Genomic DNA, 25,916 nt, shown 5'->3' with positions numbered 1-25,916 from the left:
TGATAGAGCCATTTGGTACTTTATAGTAGTTGATAGAGCCAGTTGATAGAGCCAGTTGGTCGTTTATAGTAGTTGATAGAGCCAGTTGATAGAGCCATTTGGTAGTTTATAGTAGTTGATAGAGCCAGTTGGTAGTGTATAGTAGGTGATAGAGCCAGTTGATAGAGCCAGTTGGTAGTTTATAGTAGTTGATAGAGCCAGTTGATAGAGCCAGTTGGTAGTTTATAGTAGTTGATATAGCCAGTTGATAGAACCAGTTGGTAGTTGATAGAGCCAGTGGTTAGTTTATAGTAGTTGATAGAGCCAGTTGGTAGTTGATAGAGCCAGTTGCTAGTTTAGAGTAGTTGATAGAGCCAGTTGGTAGTTGATAGAGCCAGTTGGTAGTTTATAGTAGTTGATAGAGCCAGTTGATAGAGCCATTTGGTAGAGAGAGAGAGAGAGAGAGAGAGAGAGAGAGAGAGAGGGAGAGAGAAAGAGAAAGAGAAAGAGAGAGAAAGTTGATAGAGCCAGTTGGTAGTTTATAGTAGATGGTAGAGCCAGTTGGTAGTTTATAGTAGTTGATAGAGCCAGTTGGTAGTTTATAGTAGTTTATAGTAGTTGATAGAGCCAGTTGGTAGTTTGCAGTAGTTTATAGTAGTTGATAGAGCCAGTTGGTAGTTTATAGTAGCTGATAGAGCCAGTTGGTAGTTTATAGTAGTTTATAGTAGTTGATAGAGCCAGTTGGTAGTTTATAGTAGTTGATAGAGACAGTTGTTTGAGCCAGTTGGTAGTGTATAGTAGTTGATAGAGCAAGTTGGTAGTTTATAGTAGTTGGTAGAACCAGTTGGTAGTTTATAGTAGTTGATAGAGCCAGTTGGTAGTTTATAGTAGTTGATAGAGCCAGTTGGTAGTTTATAGTAGTTGATAGAGCCAGTTGGTAGTTTATAGTAGTTGATAGAGCCAGTTGGTAGTTTATAGTAGTTGATAGAGCCAGTTGGTAGTTTATAGTAGTTGATAGAGCCAGTTGGTAGTTTATAGTAGTTGATAGAGCCAGTTGATAGAGCCATTTGGTAGTTTATAGTAGTTGATAGAGCCAGCTGATAGAGCCAGTTGGTCGTTTATAGTAGTTGATAGAGCCAGTTGATAGAGCCATTTGGTAGTTTATAGTAGTTGATTAAGCCAGTTGGTAGTGTATAGTAGTTGATAGAGCCAGTTGATAGAGCCAGTTGGTAGTTTATAGTAGTTGATAGAGTCCGTTAATAGAGCCAGTTGGTAGTTTATAGTAGTTGATAAAGCCAGTTGATAGAGCCAGTTGGTAGTTGATAGAGCCAGTGGTTAGTTTATAGTAGTTGATAGAGCCAGTTGGTAGTTGATAGAGCCAGTTGGTAGTTTAGAGTAGTTGATAGAGCCAGTTGGTTGTTGATAGAGCCAGTTGGTAGTTTATAGTAGTTGATAGAGCCAGTTGGTAGTTTATAGTAGTTGATAGAGCCAGTGATAGAGCCAGTTGGTAGTTGATAGAGCCAGTGGTTAGTTTATAGTAGTTGATAGAGCCAGTTGGTAGTTGATAGAGCCAGTTGGTAGTTTAGAGTAGTTGATAGAGCCAGTTGGTAGTTGATAGAGCCAGTTGGTAGTTTATAGTAGTTGATAGAGCCAGTTGGTAGTTTATAGTAGTTGATAGAGTCAGTTGGTAGTTTATAGTAGTTTATAGAGCCAGTTGGTAGTTTATAGTAGTTGATAGAGCCAGTTGGTAGTTTATAGTAGTTGATAGAGCCAGTTGGTAGTTTATAGTAGTTGATAGAGCCAGTTGGTAGTTTATAGTAGTAGATTGAGTCAGTTGGTAGTTTATAGTAGTTGATAGAGCCAGTTGATAGAGCCATTTGGTACTTTATAGTAGTTGATAGAGCCAGTTGGTCGTTTATAGTAGTTGATAGAGCCAGTTGATAGAGCCATTTCGTAGTTTATAGTAGTTGATAGAGCGAGTTGGTAGTGTATAGTAGGTGATAGAGCCAGTTGATAGAGCCAGTTGGTAGTTTATAGTAGTTGATAGAGCCAGTTGATAGAGCCAGTTGGTAGTTTATAGTAGTTGATAGAGCCAGTTTATAGAACCAGTTGGTAGTTGATAGAGCCAGTGGTTAGTTTATAGTAGTTGATAGAGCCAGTTGGTAGTTGATAGAGCCAGTTGCTAGTTTAGAGTAGTTGATAGAGCCAGTTGGTAGTTGATAGAGCCAGTTGGTAGTTTATAGTAGTTGATAGAGTCAGTTGGTAGTTTATAGTAGGTGATAGAGCCAGTTGGTAGTTTATAGTAGTTGATAGAGCCAGTTGGTAGTTTATAGTAGTTGATAGAGTCAGTTGGTAGTTTATAGTAGGTGATAGAGCCTGTTTTTAGTTTATAGTAGTCGATAGAGCCAGTTGGTAGTTTATAGTAGTTGATAGAGCCAGTTGGTAGTGTATAGTAGTTGATAGAGCCAGTTGGTAGTTTATAGTAGTTGATAGAGCCAGTTGGTAGTTTATAGTAGTTGATAGAGCCAGTTGGTAGTTTATAGTAGTTGATAGAGCCAGTTGGTAGTTTATAGTAGTTGATAGAGCCAGTTGGTAGTTTATAGTAGTTTATAGTAGTTGATAGAGCCAGTTGGTAGTTTGCAGTAGTTTATAGTAGTTGATAGAGCCAGTTGGTAGTTTATAGTAGCTGATAGAGCCAGTTGGTAGTTTATAGTAGTTTATAGTAGTTGATAGAGCCAGTTGGTAGTTTATAGTAGTTGATAGAGACAGTTGTTTGAGCCAGTTGGTAGTGTATAGTAGTTGATAGAGCAAGTTGGTAGTTTATAGTAGTTGGTAGAACCAGTTGGTAGTTTATAGTAGTTGATAGAGCCAGTTGGTAGTTTATAGTAGTTTATAGTAAATGATAGAGCCCGTTGGTAGTTTATAGTTGTTGATAGAGCCAGTTGTTTGAGCCAGTTGGTAGTGTATAGTAGTTGATAGAGGAAGTTGGTAGTTCATAGTAGTTGGGAGAACCAGTTGGTAGTTTATGGTAGTTTATAGTAGTTGATAGAGCCAGTTGGTAGTTTATAGTAGTTGATAGAGCCAGTTGGTAGTTTATAGTAGTTGATAGAGCCATTTGGTAGAGAGAGAGAGAGAGAGAGAGAGAGAGAGAGAGAGAGGGAGAGAGAAAGAGAAAGAGAAAGAGAGAGAAAGTTGATAGAGCCAGTTGGTAGTTTATAGTAGATGGTAGAGCCAGTTGGTAGTTTATAGTAGTTGATAGAGCCAGTTGGTAGTTTATAGTAGTTTATAGTAGTTGATAGAGCCAGTTGGTAGTTTGCAGTAGTTTATAGTAGTTGATAGAGCCAGTTGGTAGTTTATAGTAGCTGATAGAGCCAGTTGGTAGTTTATAGTAGTTTATAGTAGTTGATAGAGCCAGTTGGTAGTTTATAGTAGTTGATAGAGACAGTTGTTTGAGCCAGTTGGTAGTGTATAGTAGTTGATAGAGCAAGTTGGTAGTTTATAGTAGTTGGTAGAACCAGTTGGTAGTTTATAGTAGTTGATAGAGCCAGTTGGTAGTTTATAGTAGTTGATAGAGCCAGTTGGTAGTTTATAGTAGTTGATAGAGCCAGTTGGTAGTTTATAGTAGTTGATAGAGCCAGTTGGTAGTTTATAGTAGTTGATAGAGCCAGTTGGTAGTTTATAGTAGTTGATAGAGCCAGTTGGTAGTTTATAGTAGTTGATAGAGCCAGTTGATAGAGCCATTTGGTAGTTTATAGTAGTTGATAGAGCCAGCTGATAGAGCCAGTTGGTCGTTTATAGTAGTTGATAGAGCCAGTTGATAGAGCCATTTGGTAGTTTATAGTAGTTGATTAAGCCAGTTGGTAGTGTATAGTAGTTGATAGAGCCAGTTGATAGAGCCAGTTGGTAGTTTATAGTAGTTGATAGAGTCCGTTAATAGAGCCAGTTGGTAGTTTATAGTAGTTGATAAAGCCAGTTGATAGAGCCAGTTGGTAGTTGATAGAGCCAGTGGTTAGTTTATAGTAGTTGATAGAGCCAGTTGGTAGTTGATAGAGCCAGTTGGTAGTTTAGAGTAGTTGATAGAGCCAGTTGGTTGTTGATAGAGCCAGTTGGTAGTTTATAGTAGTTGATAGAGCCAGTTGGTAGTTTATAGTAGTTGATAGAGCCAGTGATAGAGCCAGTTGGTAGTTGATAGAGCCAGTGGTTAGTTTATAGTAGTTGATAGAGCCAGTTGGTAGTTGATAGAGCCAGTTGGTAGTTTAGAGTAGTTGATAGAGCCAGTTGGTAGTTGATAGAGCCAGTTGGTAGTTTATAGTAGTTGATAGAGCCAGTTGGTAGTTTATAGTAGTTGATAGAGTCAGTTGGTAGTTTATAGTAGTTTATAGAGCCAGTTGGTAGTTTATAGTAGTTGATAGAGCCAGTTGGTAGTTTATAGTAGTTGATAGAGCCAGTTGGTAGTTTATAGTAGTTGATAGAGCCAGTTGGTAGTTTATAGTAGTAGATTGAGTCAGTTGGTAGTTTATAGTAGTTGATAGAGCCAGTTGATAGAGCCATTTGGTACTTTATAGTAGTTGATAGAGCCAGTTGGTCGTTTATAGTAGTTGATAGAGCCAGTTGATAGAGCCATTTGGTAGTTTATAGTAGTTGATAGAGCGAGTTGGTAGTGTATAGTAGGTGATAGAGCCAGTTGATAGAGCCAGTTGGTAGTTTATAGTAGTTGATAGAGCCAGTTGATAGAGCCAGTTGGTAGTTTATAGTAGTTGATAGAGCCAGTTTATAGAACCAGTTGGTAGTTGATAGAGCCAGTGGTTAGTTTATAGTAGTTGATAGAGCCAGTTGGTAGTTGATAGAGCCAGTTGCTAGTTTAGAGTAGTTGATAGAGCCAGTTGGTAGTTGATAGAGCCAGTTGGTAGTTTATAGTAGTTGATAGAGTCAGTTGGTAGTTTATAGTAGGTGATAGAGCCAGTTGGTAGTTTATAGTAGTTGATAGAGCCAGTTGGTAGTTTATAGTAGTTGATAGAGTCAGTTGGTAGTTTATAGTAGGTGATAGAGCCTGTTTTTAGTTTATAGTAGTCGATAGAGCCAGTTGGTAGTTTATAGTAGTTGATAGAGCCAGTTGGTAGTGTATAGTAGTTGATAGAGCCAGTTGGTAGTTTATAGTAGTTGATAGAGCCAGTTGGTAGTTTATAGTAGTTGATAGAGCCAGTTGGTAGTTTATAGTAGTTGATAGAGCCAGTTGGTAGTTTATAGTAGTTGATAGAGCCAGTAGGTAGTTTATAGTAGTTGATAGAGCCAGTTGGTAGTTTATAGTAGTTGATAGAGCCAGTTGGTAGTTTATAGTAGTTGATAGAGCCAGTTGATAGAGCCATTTGGTAGTTTATAGTAGTTGATAGAGCCAGCTGATAGAGCCAGTTGGTCGTTTATAGTAGTTGATAGAGCCAGTTGATAGAGCCATTTGGTAGTTTATATTAGTTGGTAGAACCAGTTGGTAGTTTATAGTAGTTGATAGAGCCAGTTGGTAGTTTATAGTAGTTTATAGTAAATGATAGAGCCCGTTGGTAGTTTATAGTTGTTGATAGAGCCAGTTGTTTGAGCCAGTTGGTAGTGTATAGTAGTTGATAGAGGAAGTTGGTAGTTCATAGTAGTTGGGAGAACCAGTTGGTAGTTTATGGTAGTTTATAGTAGTTGATAGAGCCAGTTGGTAGTTTATAGTAGTTGATAGAGCCAGTTGGTAGTTTATAGTAGTTGATAGAGCCAGTTGGTAGTTTATAGTAGTTGATAGAGCCAGTTGGTAGTTTATAGTAGTTGATAGAGCCAGTTGGTAGTTTATAGTAGTTGATAGAGCCAGTTGGTAGTTTATAGTAGTTGATAGAGCCAGTTGGTAGTTTATAGTAGTTGATAGAGCCAGTTGATAGAGCCATTTGGTAGTTTATAGTAGTTGATAGAGCCAGCTGATAGAGCCAGTTGGTCGTTTATAGTAGTTGATAGAGCCAGTTGATAGAGCCATTTGGTAGTTTATAGTAGTTGATAGAGCCAGTTGGTAGTGTATAGTAGTTGATAGAGCCAGTTGATAGAGCCAGTTGGTAGTTTATAGTAGTTGATAGAGCCCGTTGATAGAGCCAGTTGGTAGTTTATAGTAGTTGATAAAGCCAGTTGATAGAGCCAGTTGGTAGTTGATAGAGCCAGTGGTTAGTTTATAGTAGTTGATAGAGCCAGTTGGTAGTTGATAGAGCCAGTTGGTAGTTTAGAGTAGTTGATAGAGCCAGTTGGTTGTTGATAGAGCCAGTTGGTAGTTTATAGTAGTTGATAGAGCCAGTTGGTAGTTTATAGTAGTTGATAGAGCCAGTGATAGAGCCAGTTGGTAGTTGATAGAGCCAGTGGTTAGTTTATAGTAGTTGATAGAGCCAGTTGGTAGTTGATAGAGCCAGTTGGTAGTTTAGAGTAGTTGATAGAGCCAGTTGGTAGTTGATAGAGCCAGTTGGTAGTTTATAGTAGTTGATAGAGCAAGTTGGTAGTTTATAGTAGTTGGTAGAACCAGTTGGTAGTTTATAGTAGTTGATAGAGCCAGTTGGTAGTTTATAGTAGTTTATAGTAAATGATAGAGCCCGTTGGTAGTTTATAGTTGTTGATAGAGCCAGTTGTTTGAGCCAGTTGGTAGTGTATAGTAGTTGATAGAGCAAGTTGGTAGTTTATAGTAGTTGGGAGAACCAGTTGGTAGTTTATGGTAGTTTATAGTAGTTGATAGAGCCAGTTGGTAGTTTATAGTAGTTGATAGAGCCAGTTGGTAGTTTATAGTAGTTGATAGAGCCAGTTGGTAGTTTATAGTAGTTGATAGAGCCAGTTGGTAGTTTATAGTAGTTGATAGAGCCAGTTGGTAGTTTATAGTAGTTGATAGAGCCAGTTGATAGAGCCATTTGGTAGTTTATAGTAGTTGATAGAGCCAGCTGATAGAGCCAGTTGGTCGTTTATAGTAGTTGATAGAGCCAGTTGATAGAGCCATTTGGTAGTTTATAGTAGTTGATTAAGCCAGTTGGTAGTGTATAGTAGTTGATAGAGCCAGTTGATAGAGCCAGTTGGTAGTTTATAGTAGTTGATAGAGTCCGTTAATAGAGCCAGTTGGTAGTTTATAGTAGTTGATAAAGCCAGTTGATAGAGCCAGTTGGTAGTTGATAGAGCCAGTTGGTAGTTTATAGTAGTTGATAGAGCCAGTTGGTAGTTGATAGAGCCAGTTGGTAGTTTAGAGTAGTTGATAGAGCCAGTTGGTTGTTGATAGAGCCAGTTGGTAGTTTATAGTAGTTGATAGAGCCAGTTGGTAGTTTATAGTAGTTGATAGAGCCAGTGATAGAGCCAGTTGGTAGTTGATAGAGCCAGTGGTTAGTTTATAGTAGTTGATAGAGCCAGTTGGTAGTTGATAGAGCCAGTTGGTAGTTTAGAGTGGTTGATAGAGCCAGTTGGTAGTTGATAGAGCCAGTTGGTAGTTTATAGTAGTTGATAGAGCCAGTTGGTAGTTTATAGTAGTTGATAGAGTCAGTTGGTAGTTTATAGTAGTTTATAGAGCCAGTTGGTAGTTTATAGTAGTTGATAGAGCCAGTTGGTAGTTTATAGTAGTTGATAGAGCCAGTTGGTAGTTTATAGTAGTTGATAGAGCCAGTTGGTAGTTTATAGTATTAGATTGAGTCAGTTGGTAGTTTATAGTAGTTGATAGAGCCAGTTGATAGAGCCAGTTGATAGAGCCAGTTGGTCGTTTATAGTAGTTGATAGAGCCAGTTGATAGAGCCATTTGGTAGTTTATAGTAGTTGATAGAGCCAGTTGGTAGTGTATAGTAGGTGATAGAGCCAGTTGATAGAGCCAGTTGGTAGTTTATAGTAGTTGATAGAGCCAGTTGATAGAGCCAGTTGGTAGTTTATAGTAGTTGATAGAGCCAGTTGATAGAACCAGTTGGTAGTTGATAGAGCCAGTGGTTAGTTTATAGTAGTTGATAGAGCCAGTTGGTAGTTGATAGAGCCAGTTGCTAGTTTAGAGTAGTTGATAGAGCCAGTTGGTAGTTGATAGAGCCAGTTGGTAGTTTATAGTAGTTGATAGAGCCAGTTGATAGAGCCATTTGGTAGAGAGAGAGAGAGAGAGAGAGAGAGAGAGAGAGAGAGAGAGAGAGAGGGAGAGAGAAAGAGAAAGAGAAAGAGAGAGAAAGTTGATAGAGCCAGTTGGTAGTTTATAGTAGATGGTAGAGCCAGTTGGTAGTTTATAGTAGTTGACAGAGCCAGTTGGTAGTTTATAGTAGTTTATAGTAGTTGATAGAGCCAGTTGGTAGTTTGCAGTAGTTTATAGTAGTTGATAGAGCCAGTTGGTAGTTTATAGTAGCTGATAGAGCCAGTTGGTAGTTTATAGTAGTTTATAGTAGTTGATAGAGCCAGTTGGTAGTTTATAGTAGTTGATAGAGACAGTTGTTTGAGCCAGTTGGTAGTGTATAGTAGTTGATAGAGCAAGTTGGTAGTTTATAGTAGTTGGTAGAACCAGTTGGTAGTTTATAGTAGTTGATAGAGCCAGTTGGTAGTTTATAGTAGTTTATAGTAAATGATAGAGCCCGTTGGTAGTTTATAGTTGTTGATAGAGCCAGTTGTTTGAGCCAGTTGGTAGTGTATAGTAGTTGATAGAGCAAGTTGGTAGTTTATAGTAGTTGGGAGAACCAGTTGGTAGTTTATGGTAGTTTATAGTAGTTGATAGAGCCAGTTGGTAGTTTATAGTAGTTGATAGAGCCAGTTGGTAGTTTATAGTAGTTGATAGAGCCAGTTGGTAGTTTATAGTAGTTGATAGAGCCAGTTGGTAGTTTATAGTAGTTGATAGAGCCAGTTGGTAGTTTATAGTAGTTGATAGAGCCAGTTGATAGAGCCAGTTGGTCGTTTATAGTAGTTGATAGAGCCAGTTGATAGAGCCATTTGGTAGTTTATAGTAGTTGATTAAGCCAGTTGGTAGTGTATAGTAGTTGATAGAGCCAGTTGATAGAGCCAGTTGGTAGTTTATAGTAGTTGATAGAGTCCGTTAATAGAGCCAGTTGGTAGTTTATAGTAGTTGATAAAGCCAGTTGATAGAGCCAGTTGGTAGTTGATAGAGCCAGTGGTTAGTTTATAGTAGTTGATAGAGCCAGTTGGTAGTTGATAGAGCCAGTTGGTAGTTTAGAGTAGTTGATAGAGCCAGTTGGTTGTTGATAGAGCCAGTTGGTAGTTTATAGTAGTTGATAGAGCCAGTTGGTAGTTTATAGTAGTTGATAGAGCCAGTGATAGAGCCAGTTGGTAGTTGATAGAGCCAGTGGTTAGTTTATAGTAGTTGATAGAGCCAGTTGGTAGTTGATAGAGCCAGTTGGTAGTTTAGAGTAGTTGATAGAGCCAGTTGGTAGTTGATAGAGCCAGTTGGTAGTTTATAGTAGTTGATAGAGCCAGTTGGTAGTTTATAGTAGTTGATAGAGTCAGTTGGTAGTTTATAGTAGTTTATAGAGCCAGTTGGTAGTTTATAGTAGTTGATAGAGCCAGTTGGTAGTTTATAGTAGTTGATAGAGCCAGTTGGTAGTTTATAGTAGTTGATAGAGCCAGTTGGTAGTTTATAGTAGTAGATTGAGTCAGTTGGTAGTTTATAGTAGTTGATAGAGCCAGTTGATAGAGCCATTTGGTACTTTATAGTAGTTGATAGAGCCAGTTGATAGAGCCAGTTGGTCGTTTATAGTAGTTGATAGAGCCAGTTGATAGAGCCATTTGGTAGTTTATAGTAGTTGATAGAGTCAGTTGGTAGTGTATAGTAGGTGATAGAACCAGTTGATAGAGCCAGTTGGTAGTTTATAGTAGTTGATAGAGCCAGTTGATAGAGCCAGTTGGTAGTTTATAGTAGTTGATAGAGCCAGTTGATAGAACCAGTTGGTAGTTGATAGAGCCAGTGGTTAGTTTATAGTAGTTGATAGAGCCAGTTGGTAGTTGATAGAGCCAGTTGCTAGTTTAGAGTAGTTGATAGAGCCAGTTGGTAGTTGATAGAGCCAGTTGGTAGTTTATAGTAGTTGATAGAGTCAGTTGGTAGTTTATAGTAGGTGATAGAGCCAGTTGGTAGTTTATAGTAGTTGATAGAGCCAGTTGGTAGTTTATAGTAGTTGATAGAGTCAGTTGGTAGTTTATAGTAGGTGATAGAGCCTGTTTTTAGTTTATAGTAGTCGATAGAGCCAGTTGGTAGTTTATAGTAGTTGATAGAGCCAGTTGGTAGTGTATAGTAGTTGATAGAGCCAGTTGGTAGTTTATAGTAGTTGATAGAGCCAGTTGGTAGTTTATAGTAGTTGATAGAGCCAGTTGGTAGTTTATAGTAGTTGATAGAGCCAGTTGGTAGTTTATAGTAGTTGATAGAGCCAGTAGGTAGTTTATAGTAGTTGATAGAGCCAGTTGGTAGTTTATAGTAGTTGATAGAGCCAGTTGGTAGTTTATAGTAGTTGATAGAGCCAGTTGATAGAGCCATTTGGTAGTTTATAGTAGTTGATAGAGCCAGCTGATAGAGCCAGTTGGTCGTTTATAGTAGTTGATAGAGCCAGTTGATAGAGCCATTTGGTAGTTTATATTAGTTGGTAGAACCAGTTGGTAGTTTATAGTAGTTGATAGAGCCAGTTGGTAGTTTATAGTAGTTTATAGTAAATGATAGAGCCCGTTGGTAGTTTATAGTTGTTGATAGAGCCAGTTGTTTGAACCAGTTGGTAGTGTATAGTAGTTGATAGAGCAAGTTGGTAGTTTATAGTAGTTGGGAGAACCAGTTGGTAGTTTATGGTAGTTTATATTAGTTGATAGAGCCAGTTGGTAGTTTATAGTAGTTGATAGAGCCAGTTGGTAGTTTATAGTAGTTGATAGAGCCAGTTGGTAGTTTATAGTAGTTGATAGAGCCAGTTGGTAGTTTATAGTAGTTGATAGAGCCAGTTGGTAGTTTATAGTAGTTGATAGAGCCAGTTGATAGAGCCATTTGGTAGTTTATAGTAGTTGATAGAGCCAGCTGATAGAGCCAGTTGGTCGTTTATAGTAGTTGATAGAGCCAGTTGATAGAGCCATTTGGTAGTTTATAGTAGTTGATAGAGCCAGTTGGTAGTGTATAGTAGTTGATAGAGCCAGTTGATAGAGCCAGTTGGTAGTTTATAGTAGTTGATAGAGCCCGTTGATAGAGCCAGTTGGTAGTTTATAGTAGTTGATAAAGCCAGTTGATAGAGCCAGTTGGTAGTTGATAGAGCCAGTGGTTAGTTTATAGTAGTTGATAGAGCCAGTTGGTAGTTGATAGAGCCAGTTGGTAGTTTAGAGTAGTTGATAGAGCCAGTTGGTTGTTGATAGAGCCAGTTGGTAGTTTATAGTAGTTGATAGAGCCAGTTGGTAGTTTATAGTAGTTGATAGAGCCAGTGATAGAGCCAGTTGGTAGTTGATAGAGCCAGTGGTTAGTTTATAGTAGTTGATAGAGCCAGTTGGTAGTTGATAGAGCCAGTTGGTAGTTTAGAGTAGTTGATAGAGCCAGTTGGTAGTTGATAGAGCCAGTTGGTAGTTTATAGTAGTTGATAGAGCCAGTTGGTAGTTTATAGTAGTTGATAGAGTCAGTTGGTAGTTTATTGTAGTTTATAGAGCCAGTTGGTAGTTTATAGTAGTTGATAGAGCCAGTTGGTAGTTTATAGTAGTTGATAGAGCCAGTTGGTAGTTTATAGTAGTTGATAGAGCCAGTTGGTAGTTTATAGTAGTAGATTGAGTCAGTTGGTAGTTTATAGTAGTTGATAGAGCCAGTTGATAGAGCCATTTGGTACTTTATAGTAGTTGATAGAGCGAGTTGATAGAGCCAGTTGGTCGTTTATAGTAGTTGATAGAGCCAGTTGATAGAGCCATTTGGTAGTTTATAGTAGTTGATAGAGCCAGTTGGTAGTGTATAGTAGGTGATAGAGCCAGTTGATAGAGCCAGTTGGTAGTTTATAGTAGTTGATAGAGCCAGTTGATAGAGCCAGTTGGTAGTTTATAGTAGTTGATAGAGCCAGTTGATAGAACCAGTTGGTAGTTGATAGAGCCAGTGGTTAGTTTATAGTAGTTGATAGAGCCAGTTGGTAGTTGATAGAGCCAGTTGCTAGTTTAGAGTAGTTGATAGAGCCAGTTGGTAGTTGATAGAGTCAGTTGGTAGTTTATAGTAGTTGATAGAGTCAGTTGGTAGTTTATAGTAGGTGATAGAGCCAGTTGGTAGTTTATAGTAGTTGATAGAGCCAGTTGGTAGTTTATAGTAGTTGATAGAGTCAGTTGGTAGTTTATAGTAGGTGATAGAGCCTGTTTTTAGTTTATAGTAGTCGATAGAGCCAGTTGGTAGTTTATAGTAGTTGATAGAGCCAGTTGGTAGTGTATAGTAGTTGATAGAGCCAGTTGGTAGTTTATAGTAGTTGATAGAGCCAGTTGGTAGTTTATAGTAGTTGATAGAGCCAGTTGGTAGTTTATAGTAGTTGATAGAGCCAGTAGGTAGTTTATAGTAGTTGATAGAGCCAGTTGGTAGTTTATAGTAGTTGATAGAGCCAGTTGGTAGTTTATAGTAGTTGATAGAGCCAGTTGGTTGTTTATAGTAGTTGATAGAGCCAGTTGGTAGTTTATAGTAGTTGATAGAGCCAGTTAGTAGTTTATAGTAGTTGATAGAGCCAGTTGGTAGTTTATAGTAGTTGATAGAGCCAGTTGGTAGTTTATAGTAGTTGATAGAGCCAGTTGGTAGTTTATAGTGGTTGATAGAGCCAGTTGGTAGTTTATAGTAGTTGATAGAGCCAGTTGGTAGTTTATAGTAGTTGATAGAGCCAGTTGGTTGTTTATAGTAGTTGATAGAGCCAGTTGGTAGTTTATAGTAGTTGATAGAGCCAGTTAGTAGTGTATAGTAGTTGATAGAGCCAGTTGGTTGTTTATAGTAGTTGATAGAGCCAGTTGGTAGTTTATAGTAGTTGATAGAGCCAGTTGGTAGTTTATAGTAGTTGATAGAGCCAGTTGGTTGTTTATAGTAGTTGATAGATGGTTGTAGTGTGTTAAATATATATACAGGGGGAAAACTGATGGAAACAATGTACTACTTAGCACGTTTTGGGGGGGGGGAATCTTTACTATTTATAATTTTGACAACAATTACTTTTACTTTACTACATTCCTAAAGAAAATAATGTACTTTTTACTCCATACATTTTCTCTGACACCAAAAAGTACTTGTTACATGTTGAATGCTTAGCAGGACAGAAAAATGGTCTAATTCACACGCTTATCAAGAGAACATCCCCGGTCATCTCTACTACCTCTGATCTGGCAGACTCATTAAACACAAATGTTTTGTTTTTAAATGATGGCTGCGTGTTGTAGTGTGCCCCTGGCTATCCGTCAATAAAATTAAAAAAATAAAATTGTGCCGTCTGGTTTGCTTAATAGAAGGAATTTGAAATTATATATTCCTTCACTTTTACTTTTGATACTTAAGTATATTTAAAAACGCAAAATACTTTTAGACTTTTAATTAAGTAGTATTTAACTGGGGGACTTTCACTTTTACTTAAGTCATTTTCTATTAAGGTATCTATATTTTTATTTAAGTATTAAAATATAGTGATTTTTCCACCACACTCAAGTTGCCAAAAAAACTTGAAGCCTGCATGTATTTTTTCAGATCCTATTTTCCCCTCCCTCTCCACACACCCACGCACACAGACAGGCAATCAGCATAGAAACTTGTTTTGGTGCCGAGCTGCGGTTTAAGGAACGTGATTGGAGGGAGTGTTGCTAGCCAAAAAAAAATTCTCTCTGGTAACAATTCCACCTCACAAGCTCTTAGAGAGATCTCGGCTTGTGATTGGCTGATTAGCTTCCTGGTTATCTCTACACCTTTTCTCTGTGCTCTTCCAATCGAAATGGCTTAATGCGTACAAAAAAAACAGCCCCCCCCCACACAGGCGAAGGAAAGGGAGAAGGGAAGAGAGAAGGAGACATGCAGAAGGCTGCTCTACACAGAGACATAAGAGCCTGATTCTCCTCAGTCTGTGGCTAATGTTCGAAATGTACAGGGAACTGCCAAGATAGACGGTCATGTCAAGGCAAACAAGCAATGCACAAGCACAAGCACAAGCACACACACACACACACACACACACACACACACACACACACACACACACACACACACACACACACACACACACACACACACACACACACACACACACACACACACAGCAGATGGCTCAACCTGCAGTCTGTTTCAGAGGTGGTGACAACTCAGGTTGGCAAAAACAACTGATACATTTTACGTTTGGAGAAAGTCCACAGAAGAAGACTGTTACAGTCTGTTACAGTGGTGATGATATGTCTGTTACAGTCTGTTACAGAGGTGATGATATGTCCGTTACAGTGGTGATGATATGTCAGTTACAGTGGTGATGATATGTCAGTTACAGTGGTGATGATATGTCAGTTACAGTGGTGATGATATGTCAGTTACAGTCTGTTACAGTGGTGATGATATGTCAGTTACAGAGGTGATGATATGTCAGTTACAGTCTGTTACAGTAGTGATGATATGTCAGTTACAGTCTGTTACAGTAGTGATGATATGTCAATTACAGTGGTGATGATATGTCAGTTACAGTCTGTTACAGTGGTGATGATATGTCTGTTACAGTGGTGATGATATGTCAGTTACAGCAGTGATGATATGTCAGTTACAGTGGTGAATATGTCAGTTACATTGGTGAATATGTCAGTTACAGTGGTGATGATATGTCAGTTACAGTGGTGAATATGTCAGTTACAGTGGTGAATATGTCAGTTACAGTAGTGATGATATGTCAGTTACAGTAGTGATGATATGTCAGTAACAGCAGTGATGATATGTCAGTTACAGCAGTGATGATATGTCAGTTACAATAGTGATGATATGTCAGTTACAGTGGTGAATATGTCAGTTACATTGGTGAATATGTCAGTTACAGTGGTGATGATATGTCAGTTACAGGGGTTGATGATATGTCAGTTACAGAGGTGATGATATGTCAGTTACAGTGGTGGTGATGATATGTCAGTTACAGTAGCGATGATATGTCAGTTACAGTATGTTACAGTGGTGATGATATGTCTGTTACAGTGGTGATGATATGTCAGTTACAGTGGTGATGATATGTCAGTTACAGTAGTGATGATATGTCAGTTACAGTGGTGAATATGTCAGTTACAGTGGTGATGATATGTCAGTTACAGTATTTTACAGTGGTGATGATGTGTCAGTTACAGTCTGTTCCGGTGGTGATGATATGTCTGTTACAGTGGTGATGATATGTCAGTTACAGTATTTTACAGTGGTGATGATGTGTCAGTTACAGTCTGTTCCAGTGGTGATGATATGTCTGTTACAGTGGTGATGATGTGTCACTTACAGTGGTGATGATGTGTCAGTTACAGTCTGTTCCAGTGGTGATGATATGTCTGTTACAGTGGTGATGATGTGTCACTTACAGTGGTGATGATGTGTCAGTTACAGTCTGTTCCAGTAGTGATTATATGTCACTTACAGTGGTGATGATGTGTCAGTTACAGTCTGTTACAGTAGTGATTATATGTCACTTACAGTGGTGATGATGTGTCAGTTACAGTCTGTTACAGTGGTGAATATGTCAGTTACAGTGGTGATGATATGTCAGTTACAGTGGTGATGATATGTCAGTTACAGTGGTGAATATCTCAGTTTTCAGTGGTGATGATATGTCAGTTACAGTAGTGATGATATGTCAGTTACAGTGGTGAATATCTCAGTTTTCAGTGGTGATGATATGTCAGTTACAGTCTGTTACAGTGGTGAATATGTCAGTTACAGTGGCGATGATATGTCAGTTACAGTGGTGATGATATGTCAGTTACAGTGGTGATGATATGTCAGTTACAGTGGTGATGATATGTCAGTTACAGTGGTGATGATATGTCAGTTACAGTGGTGAATATCTCAGTTTTCAGTGGTGATGATATGTCAGTTACAGTGGTGATGATATGTCAGTTACAGTCTGTTACAGTGGTGAATATGTCAGTTACAGTGGTGATGATATGTCAGTTACAGTGGTGAATATCTCAGTTTTCAGTGGTGATGATATGTCAGTTACAGTGGTGATGATATGTCAGTTACAGTCTGTTACAGTGGTGAATATGTCAGTTACAGTGGTGATGATGATGTCAGGTACAGTCTTTTACAGTTACATCTGTACTATACACAGGTAACATGAACTGCAGCAGACAAAAGAGAGCCATATTTGACAAATCCAAGAGCTGGACCTTCAGGCCCTGACAGAGGTACTAGATACCAGAGAGAGAGAGGAGTGGTAGTGTGGTGTAGTAAATCATGTCTTTCATTCAGGGAGGAAAATGAACATGCCTGCTGCACCCTGGAGTCACATACACTCACACCTTGGAGTCCCAAGTCCATGTAGCTGACAGGAGAGGAGACTAGAGGAGGCTGTCGCCATGGAAACAGAGGTGGAGATGTGGAGAGAGAGAGAGAGACAAAGGGAGAGAGAGAGAGACAAAAAAAGAGTGAGACAAAGGGTGAGAGAGAGAGAGAGAGAGAGAGAAAGAGAAAGAGAGAGAGAGAAAAAAGAGCGAGACAAAGGGTGAGAGAGAGAGAGAGAGAGAGAGAGAGAGAGAGCGGGAGAAAGAGAGAGAGAGAGAGAAAGAGAGAGCAAAAGAGAGAGAAAGAGAGAGAGAAAGTGAGTGAGAGAGAGAAAGAGAGAGAGAGAAAGAAAGAGCGAGAGAAAGAGAGAAGAGAGAGAGAAAGAGAGTGAGAGAGAGAAAGTGAGAGCAAGAACAAGAGAGTGAGAGAGAGAGAGAAAGTGAGAGCGAGAACAACAGTAAGAGAGAGAGAGAGGAGAGAGAGATCAACAGCGAGAAAGAGAGAGAGAGAGATGCTTTCACTATACCTCCTGGAGAGAGTGTCTGGCATGCACACACTCTAAAGACACTCTGTAACCAGGTGCTGTCTAAGAGTCTCGCTTCATTAATCAGCAGTGTCAGACACAGACACCATCACTCACACACACCATCACACACACACCATCACTCACACACACCATCACACACACACCATCACACAGACACCATCACTCACACACACCATCACAACAAAATATACAGTCCAATCTCAGTCAATTACACAATGCCACACAATGACATCTATACTGACACTAACACCAAAGAAAAATGCTCTTGCTCTCTCTCTCTCTCTCTATATATATATATATATATATATATATATCTCTATGTATACCCAACCACAGAGAGAGAGAGAGAGATTATTTTGTTCATGGTAGGTTACGGGGGTGGGGGGGGGTGGGGGGGACTCTTTGGGGAGATTCACCTATTGCTCATCTCTTGCCCACAGCCAAGTAGATTATATGATTTAGAGACATTGACTTTATCTCTCTCAGCTCATTCACCGTCAAGCCACTAACACCTCTGTCTGATCACAGCCAATTTATGTTGTTCCTCAAAGGAACAGACATGGAAACAACCAGACATTCACAGCCCAGTCAGCTGTACAACATCAGACATTCACAGCCCAGTAAGCTGTACAACATCAGACATTCACAGCCCAGTAAGCTGTACAACATCAGACATTCACAGCCCAGTAAGCTGTACAACATCAGACATTCACAGCCCAGTAAGCTGTACAACATCAGACATTCACAGCCCAGTAAGCTGTACAACATCAGACATTCACAGCCCAGTCAGCTGTACAACATCAGACATTCATACAGATGGGCCCAAAACAGCACAGAAGAATACCAGAAAGCAACCTGTTAACAAAAAATCCAAACACTTAACTAACTTTCTGGAGACCACGTTCACTCACAGTGAAGAAGGCATCAATCTGGCAGTAAAAAACATCAACTATATATTCAGGCAAATGGCAAAAGAAACACAACTGAAATGTATTTATTTTTAAAATAAAAAAAATCCCACAGATGACAACTGGTTTGATGCAGATGGTAAAATTATAAGCAAAAAACCTAGACCACAATCCAACCAAAAGCACAGAGACCCAAATAATGGTGAATTACACCTTCATTACTGTGAGACTTTACAACTCTATAAACGTAAAACACTCAGAACCAAAAAAGCACAGCACAACAGCAAGCAGCTGACACTAATTGAGGAGCCCATAAACACAAACAACTTCTGGCAAAATTGGAATAACCAACAACAACAACAAAATTAACTGGAGGAATTTAGTGATACAAAATTGTGATATATGGACAGCGCATTTTAAAACACTCTACAACACTGTTGAAACTGATGCAAACGCAGAGCATTGCCAGTAGATGGATTAGAAAAAGCTGTAAAGGACGATCAAAATCCACTGGACTCCCCAATTACTGACCAGGAGCCCTATAGGAAACTAAACCATTACTGACCAGGAGCCCTATAGGAAACTAAACCATTACTGACCAGGAGCCCTATAGGAAACTAAACCATTACTGACCAGGAGCCCTATAGGAAACTAAACCATTACTGACCAGGAGCCCTATAGGAAACTAAACCATTACTGACCAGGAGCCCTATAGGAAACTAAACCATTACTGACCAGGAGCCCTATAGGAAACTAAACCATTACTGACCAGGAGCCCTATAGGAAACTAAACCATTACTGACCAGGAGCCCTATAGGAAACTAAACCATTACTGACCAGGAGCCCTATAGGAAACTAAACCATTACTGACCAGGAGCCCTATAGGAAACTAAACCATTACTGACCAGGAGCCCTATAGGAAACTAAACCATTACTGACCAGGAGCCCTATAGGAAACTAAACCATTACTGACCAGGAGCCCTATAGGAAACTAAACCATTACTGACCAGGAGCCCTATAGGAAACTAAACCATTACTGACCAGGAGCCCTATAGGAAACTAAACCATTACTGACCAGGAGCCCTATAGGAAACTAAACCATTACTGACCAGGAGCCCTATAGGAAACTAAACCATTACTGACCAGGAGCCCTATAGGAAACTAAACCATTACTGACCAGGAGCCCTATAGGAAACTAAACCATTACTGACCAGGAGCCCTATAGGAAACTAAACCATTACTGACCAGGAGCCCTATAGGAAACTAAACCATTACTGACCAGGAGCCCTATAGGAAACTAAACCATTACTGACCAGGAGCTCTATAGGAAACTAAACCATTACTGACCAGGAGCCCTATAGGAAACTAAACCATTACTGACCAGGAGCCCTATAGGAAACTAAACCATTACTGACCAGGAGCCCTATAGGAAACTAAACCATTACTGACCAGGAGCCCTATAGGAAACTAAACTATTACTGATCAGGGGCTCTATAAGAAACTAAACCATTACTGACCAGGAGCCCTATAGGAAACTAAACTATTACTGACCAGGAGCCCTATAGGAAACTAAACCATTACTGACCAGGAGCCCTATAGGAAACTAAACCATTACTGACCAGGAGCCCTATAGGAAACTAAACCATTACTGACCAGGAGCCCTATAGGAAACTAAACCATTACTGATCAGGAGCTCTATAGGAAACTAAACCATTACTGACCAGGAGCCCTACAGGAAACTAAACCATTACTGACCAGGAGCCCTATAGGAAACTAAACCATTACTGACCAGGAGCCCTATAGGAAACTAAACCATTACTGACCAGGAGCCCTATAGGAAACTAAACCATTACTGACCAGGAGCCCTATAGGAAACTAAACCATTACTGACCAGGAGCCCTATAGGAAACTAAACCATTACTGATCAGGAGCCCTATAGGAAACTAAACCATTACTGACCAGGAGCCCTATAGGAAACTAAACCATTACTGACCAGGAGCCCTATAGGAAACTAAACTATTACTGACCAGGAGCCCTATAGGAAACTAAACCATTACTGACCAGGAGCCCTATAGGAAACTAAACCATTACTGACCAGGAGCCCTATAGGAAACTAAACCATTACTGATCAGGAGCCCTATAGGAAACTAAACCATTGCTGACCAGGAGCCCTATAGGAAACTAAACCATTACTGACCAGGAGCCCTATAGGAAACTAAACTATTACTGACCAGGAGCCCTATAGGAAACTAAACCATTACTGACCAGGAGCCCTATAGGAAACTAAACTATTACTGATCAGGGGCTCTATAAGAAACTAAACCATTACTGACCAGGAGCCCTATAGGAAACTAAACTATTACTGACCAGGAGCCCTATAGGAAACTAAACCATTACTGACCAGGAGCCCTATAGGAAACTAAACCATTACTGACCAGGAGCCCTATAGGAAACTAAACCATTACTGACCAGGAGCCCTATAGGAAACTAAACCATTACTGATCAGGAGCTCTATAGGAAACTAAACCATTACTGACCAGGAGCCCTATAGGAAACTAAACCATTACTGACCAGGAGCCCTATAGGAAACTAAACCATTACTGATCAGGAGCTCTATAGGAAACTAAACCATTACTGACCAGGAGCCCTATAGGAAACTAAACCATTACTGACCAGGAGCCCTATAGGAAACTAAACCATTACTGACCAGGAGCCCTATAGGAAACTAAACCATTACTGACCAGGAGCTCTATAGGAAACTAAACCATTACTGACCAGGAGCCCTATAGGAAACTAAACCATTACTGACCAGGAGCCCTATAGGAAACTAAACCATTACTGATCAGGAGCTCTATAGGAAACTAAACCATTACTGACCAGGAGCCCTATAGGAAACTAAACCATTACTGACCAGGAGCCCTATAGGAAACTAAACCATTACTGACCAGGAGCCCTATAGGAAACTAAACCATTACTGACCAGGAGCCCTATAGGAAACTAAACCATTACTGACCAGGAGCCCTATAGGAAACTAAACCATTACTGACCAGGAGCCCTATAGGAAACTAAACCATTACTGACCAGGAGCCCTATAGGAAACTAAACCATTACTGACCAGGAGCTCTATAAGAAACGAAACTATTACTGACCAGGAGCTCTATAAGAAACTAAACTATTACTGACCAGGAGCCCTATAGGAAACTAAACCATTACTGACCAGGAGCTCTATAAGAAACTAAACCATTACTGACCAGGAGCCCTATAGGAAACTAAACCATTACTGACCAGGAGCCCTATAGGAAACTAAACCATTACTGACCAGGAGCCCTATAGGAAACTAAACCATTACTGATCAGGAGCTCTATAGGAAACTAAACCATTACTGACCAGGAGCCCTATAGGAAACTAAACCATTACTGACCAGGAGCCCTATAGGAAACTAAACCATTACTGACCAGGAGCCCTATAGGAAACTAAACCATTACTGACCAGGAGCCCTATAGGAAACTAAACCATTACTGACCAGGAGCCCTATAGGAAACTAAACCATTACTGACCAGGAGCTCGATAAGAAACTAAACCATTACTGACCAGGAGCCCTATAGGAAACTAAACCATTACTGACCAGGAGCCCTATAGGAAACTAAACCATTACTGACCAGGAGCCCTATAGGAAACTAAACCATTACTGACCAGGAGCTCGATAAGAAACTAAACCATTACTGACCAGGAGCCCTATAGGAAACTAAACCATTACTGACCAGGAGCTCGATAAGAAACTTCAGGCTCTCAAATTTAAAAAAGCATGCGGACCTGATGGCATCCTAAATGAAATGCTCAAACTCACTAGTGCAAAATTTCAATTGGCTATATTAAAACGGTTTAATTTGATCCTGAGTGTAGGTTATTTCCCTGACATCTGGAATAAAGGACTCATAACCCCAATCTTCAAGAACGGAGACCAATTTGACCCCAACAATTACAGAGGCATTTGTGTGAACAGCAACCTGGGGAAGGTTTTCTGGAGTATTATAAGTGTAAGAGTTCTAAACTTCCTTAATAAACACAACGTCTTGAGTAAAAACCTAATTGTATTTGTACCAAAACATCGCACAACTGATCATATTTACAACCTACACACCCTGGCAGATAAATAATAACAACATGTACAAGACTGTTCTACACAGTCATTGAAAGTGGTGTAGGGGGTAAAACATATGACATAGTTAAAGCAAAACGTGCAGCATCAAAATTGGCAAGAAAATAACAGAATTCTTTAATCGGGGACGGGGCCTTCGCCAGGGTTTCAGTCTGAGCCTTGCCATTGAGAAGGGTAGACACAGGAAAACCTGTCTCCCTGTAGAGGGAAGACTGTGCAACCACTGCACAACAGCAGAACCTGAGACGGAGCTGCATTTCCTGACAGAATGTAAAAAATATAAAACAATTAGCGTGTCATTTCCCTTGTTCAAGGTTTCCAAAGACATCTCTGATGAGGACAGGCTACCTGCTCTATTGGGGGAGGACGCAGAGAGATGTGGGTTGGCAGCGCACTACATTGCCGCCTGCCACAAGTTGAAAGACAGTGCACTTATTTTGATCAGGGCCCCATAGTGTGCACACCGCTACAATCTTGTAAAAACATGTGTTTAATAAATTATTTGGTGACGTGAATATATTTAGTAAATCCGCTACAATCTCCCAGTACAAGTGTACAATCAGCAAGCTGTTTAGCAGTTACATTGGATAGACCCCGGTGACAATAAATTAATAAAAACCAAAAGCTTACGTTCACCTGGAAAAAGCTCCGGTGTTGGATAACAATAGCCTCTCTGTTTGAGCTGGGTGTTTGAGTAGGCTAAACTAGCTAACTGTATTCTCTAACTAACTCTCGCTCGCTCTCGCGCTTGTTTCTCCATCATTTTTTTATACATTTATTTGTTCAGAACTGTTCAATTATTGTCTTTCTCTTTGAGTCACCTACTGTAGCTTATGCTTTCAGTACTAGATTCATTCTCTGATTCTTTGATTGGTGGATAACACGTCAGTTCATTCTGAAAGAGCTCTGATAGGTGGGAGGATGTCCTCCGGAAGTAATCATCATTACTGTGTAAGTCTATGGAAGGGGGTGAGAACAATGAGTCTCCTAGGTTTTGTATTGAAGTCAATGTACCCAGAGGAGGACGGAAGTTAGCTGTCCTCCGGGCTACACCATGGCGCTGACCTACAGAGTGCTGTTCATGCTACTGTAGACCTTCACTGTGTTTAATCAATGTTATGTTATTACAGTTTTTTCCAACTGCTTACACAAGCTTTCTAAACTGTCTCCTTTTTTTCAAAACTCTACACACAATTCCCAAAACTGCATACACAAAATGCAAAATGCCTCACATCTCCTTCAAAATGTAACACTGCATTCAAAATGCCATAAACACATGTCAGAATGAAGCATTGGCATCAAATGGCAAACACTGCTTTCATGATAGTACATTTCTGGATATACCATGTAAACACTGTTGTAAATCTAAAGCTCTTTGGTCTTTCATAGGCTTATATCTACATTTCAATACAATGTTCTACAGTGAAAGTCATCTGCTGAGAGGGGTAACAAGTACACTGTAAACACCAATGCAATGTAGGGACAGAAAATATTTATTAGGCCAAACAGTCCTCTACCTCCTCTTCCTCCTCTGAGGAGTCTCCACAGTGCACTATATAGGGAATAGGGCCCTGGTCTAAAGTAGTGCACTATATATGGAATAGGGCTCTGGTCTAAAGTAGTGCACTATATAGGGAATAGGGCTCTGGTCTAAAGTAGTGCACTCTATAGGGAATAGGGCTCTGGTCTAAAGTAGTGCACTCTATAGGGAATAGTGCTCTGGTCTAAAGTAGTGCACTCTATAGGGAATAGGGCTCTGGTCTAAAGTAGTGCACTCTATAGGGAATAGGGCTCTGGTCTAAAGTAGTGCACTATATAGGGAATAGGGCTCTGGTCTAAAGTAGTGCACTATATAGGGAATAGGGCTCTGGTCTAAAGTAGTGCACTCTATAGGGAATAGGGCTCTGGTCTAAAGTAGTGCACTCTATAGGGAATAGGGCTCTGGTCTAAAGTAGTGCACTCTATAGGGAATAGGGCTCTGGTCTATAGTAGTGCACTCTATAGGGAATAGGGCTCTGGTCTAAAGTAGTGCACTCTATAGGGAATAGGGCTCTGGTCTAAAGTAGTGCACTATATAGGGAATAGGGCTCTGGTCTAAAGTAGTGCACTCTATAGGGAATAGGGCTCTGGTCTAAAGTAGTGCACTCTATAGGGAATAGGGCTCTGGTCTAAAGTAGTGCACTCTATAGGGAATAGGGCTCTGGTCTATAGTAGTGCACTCTATAGGGAATAGGGCTCTGGTCTAAAGTAGTGCACTCTATAGGGAATAGGGCTCTGGTCTAAAGTAGTGCACTATATAGGGAATAGGGCTCTGGTCTAAAGTAATGCACTATATAGGGAATAGTGCTCTGGTCTAAAGTAGTGCACTATATAGGGAATAGTGCTCTGGTCTAAAGTAGTGCACTATATAGGGAATAGGGATCTGGTCTAAAGTAGTGCACTCTATAGGGAATAGGGCTCTGGTCTAAAGTAGTGCACTCTATAGGGAATAGTGCTCTGGTCTAAAGTAGTGCACTCTATAGGGAATATTCCCTATAGAGTGCACTACTTTAGACCAGAGCACTACTTTAGACCATTCCCTATAGAGTGCACTACTTTAGACCAGAGCACTATTCCCTATAGAGTGCACTACTTTAGACCAGAGCCCTAAAGTAGTGCACTATATAGGGAATAGGGCTCTGGTCTAAAGTAGTGCACTATATAGGGAATAGGGCTCTGGTCTAAAGTAGTGCACTATATAGGGAATAGGGTGCCATTTTGGATGCAACGAGAGCATCTGAGGGTCCTCACACTGTGTGCTAATGATTAGCGAGGTGCCTGTCTGATAAAGATCGTTAAAGATGTGGTTTGGTTTCATAGGCCTTGGTTACAGGGTCGTCAAAGCTGACAGAGGTGTGTTGACTGCTGCTGAAGACACTCTGTGATAGTTACTTTGCTGGCAGTGTGTGTGTTTACATTTCTGTGTTTTTCAATTCTCTCTCTCTCTCTCTCCATTGCTCTGCACACACTCACACACTGAGTTTTGGATGAACAATGAGGTGGATAATATATATATTGTCTCCATGTCTAGATCAGGCGGCAGTCTGGGGTAAGACTAAGTGGGGATGGGTGTGTCTCTTTGTCAACAACAGCTGGTATGCAATCTCTAATATCAAGGAAGGTCCTGCTCTCCATGCTATTTTCCAAGAGAGTTGTCATCTATATTTTCCGTAGCTGTCTATCTACCACAACAAACCAATGCTTTAAGATCGCACTAAATGAGCTGTAAGCAAACAAGAAAATGCAGTGTACAGTGATTTTAATGCAGGGAAACTGAAATCCATTCTACCTCATTTTTGCCAACATGTCACCTCTGCGACAAGAAGGCGACAATACTCTTGATCATCTTTACTCCACACATTGAAATTGAATGTTATTCCTCACCCTCCCTTTGATTTCTAAATACAAGCAAAAACTCAAACAGGAAGTACCAGCACTTAATAAGGAAGTGGTCCGATGAAGCGGTTGCTAAGCTACAGGATTGGTTCACTAGCACAGACTGGAATATGTTCCAGGATTCATCCAATAACATTGAAGAGTACACCACATCAGTCACCGGAATCATAAATAAGTGCATTGACGACATCGTCCCCACAGTGGCCGTACGTACATATCCCAACCAGAAACCTTGGATTACAGGCAACATCTGCACTGAACTAAAGGTCAGCTGCCGCTTTCAAGGAGGTCGACACTAATTTGGACGCTAATAGGACCTCAAACTAGCCATCAAACAGGCAAAGCATCAATACAGGACTAAAATTGAATCCTACTACGTCGACTCTGGTGCTCTTCAGATGTAGCAGGGCTTTTAAACTATCAGGGATTACAAAGGGAAACCCAGTCGCAAGCCTACCAGACAAGCTAAATTCC

This window comes from Oncorhynchus clarkii, chromosome 32, assembly GCF_045791955.1.
Source record: "Oncorhynchus clarkii lewisi isolate Uvic-CL-2024 chromosome 32, UVic_Ocla_1.0, whole genome shotgun sequence".
In the NCBI taxonomy this organism is placed as follows: Eukaryota; Metazoa; Chordata; class Actinopteri; order Salmoniformes; family Salmonidae; genus Oncorhynchus; species Oncorhynchus clarkii.
This window is presented reverse-complemented; position numbering follows the sequence as displayed.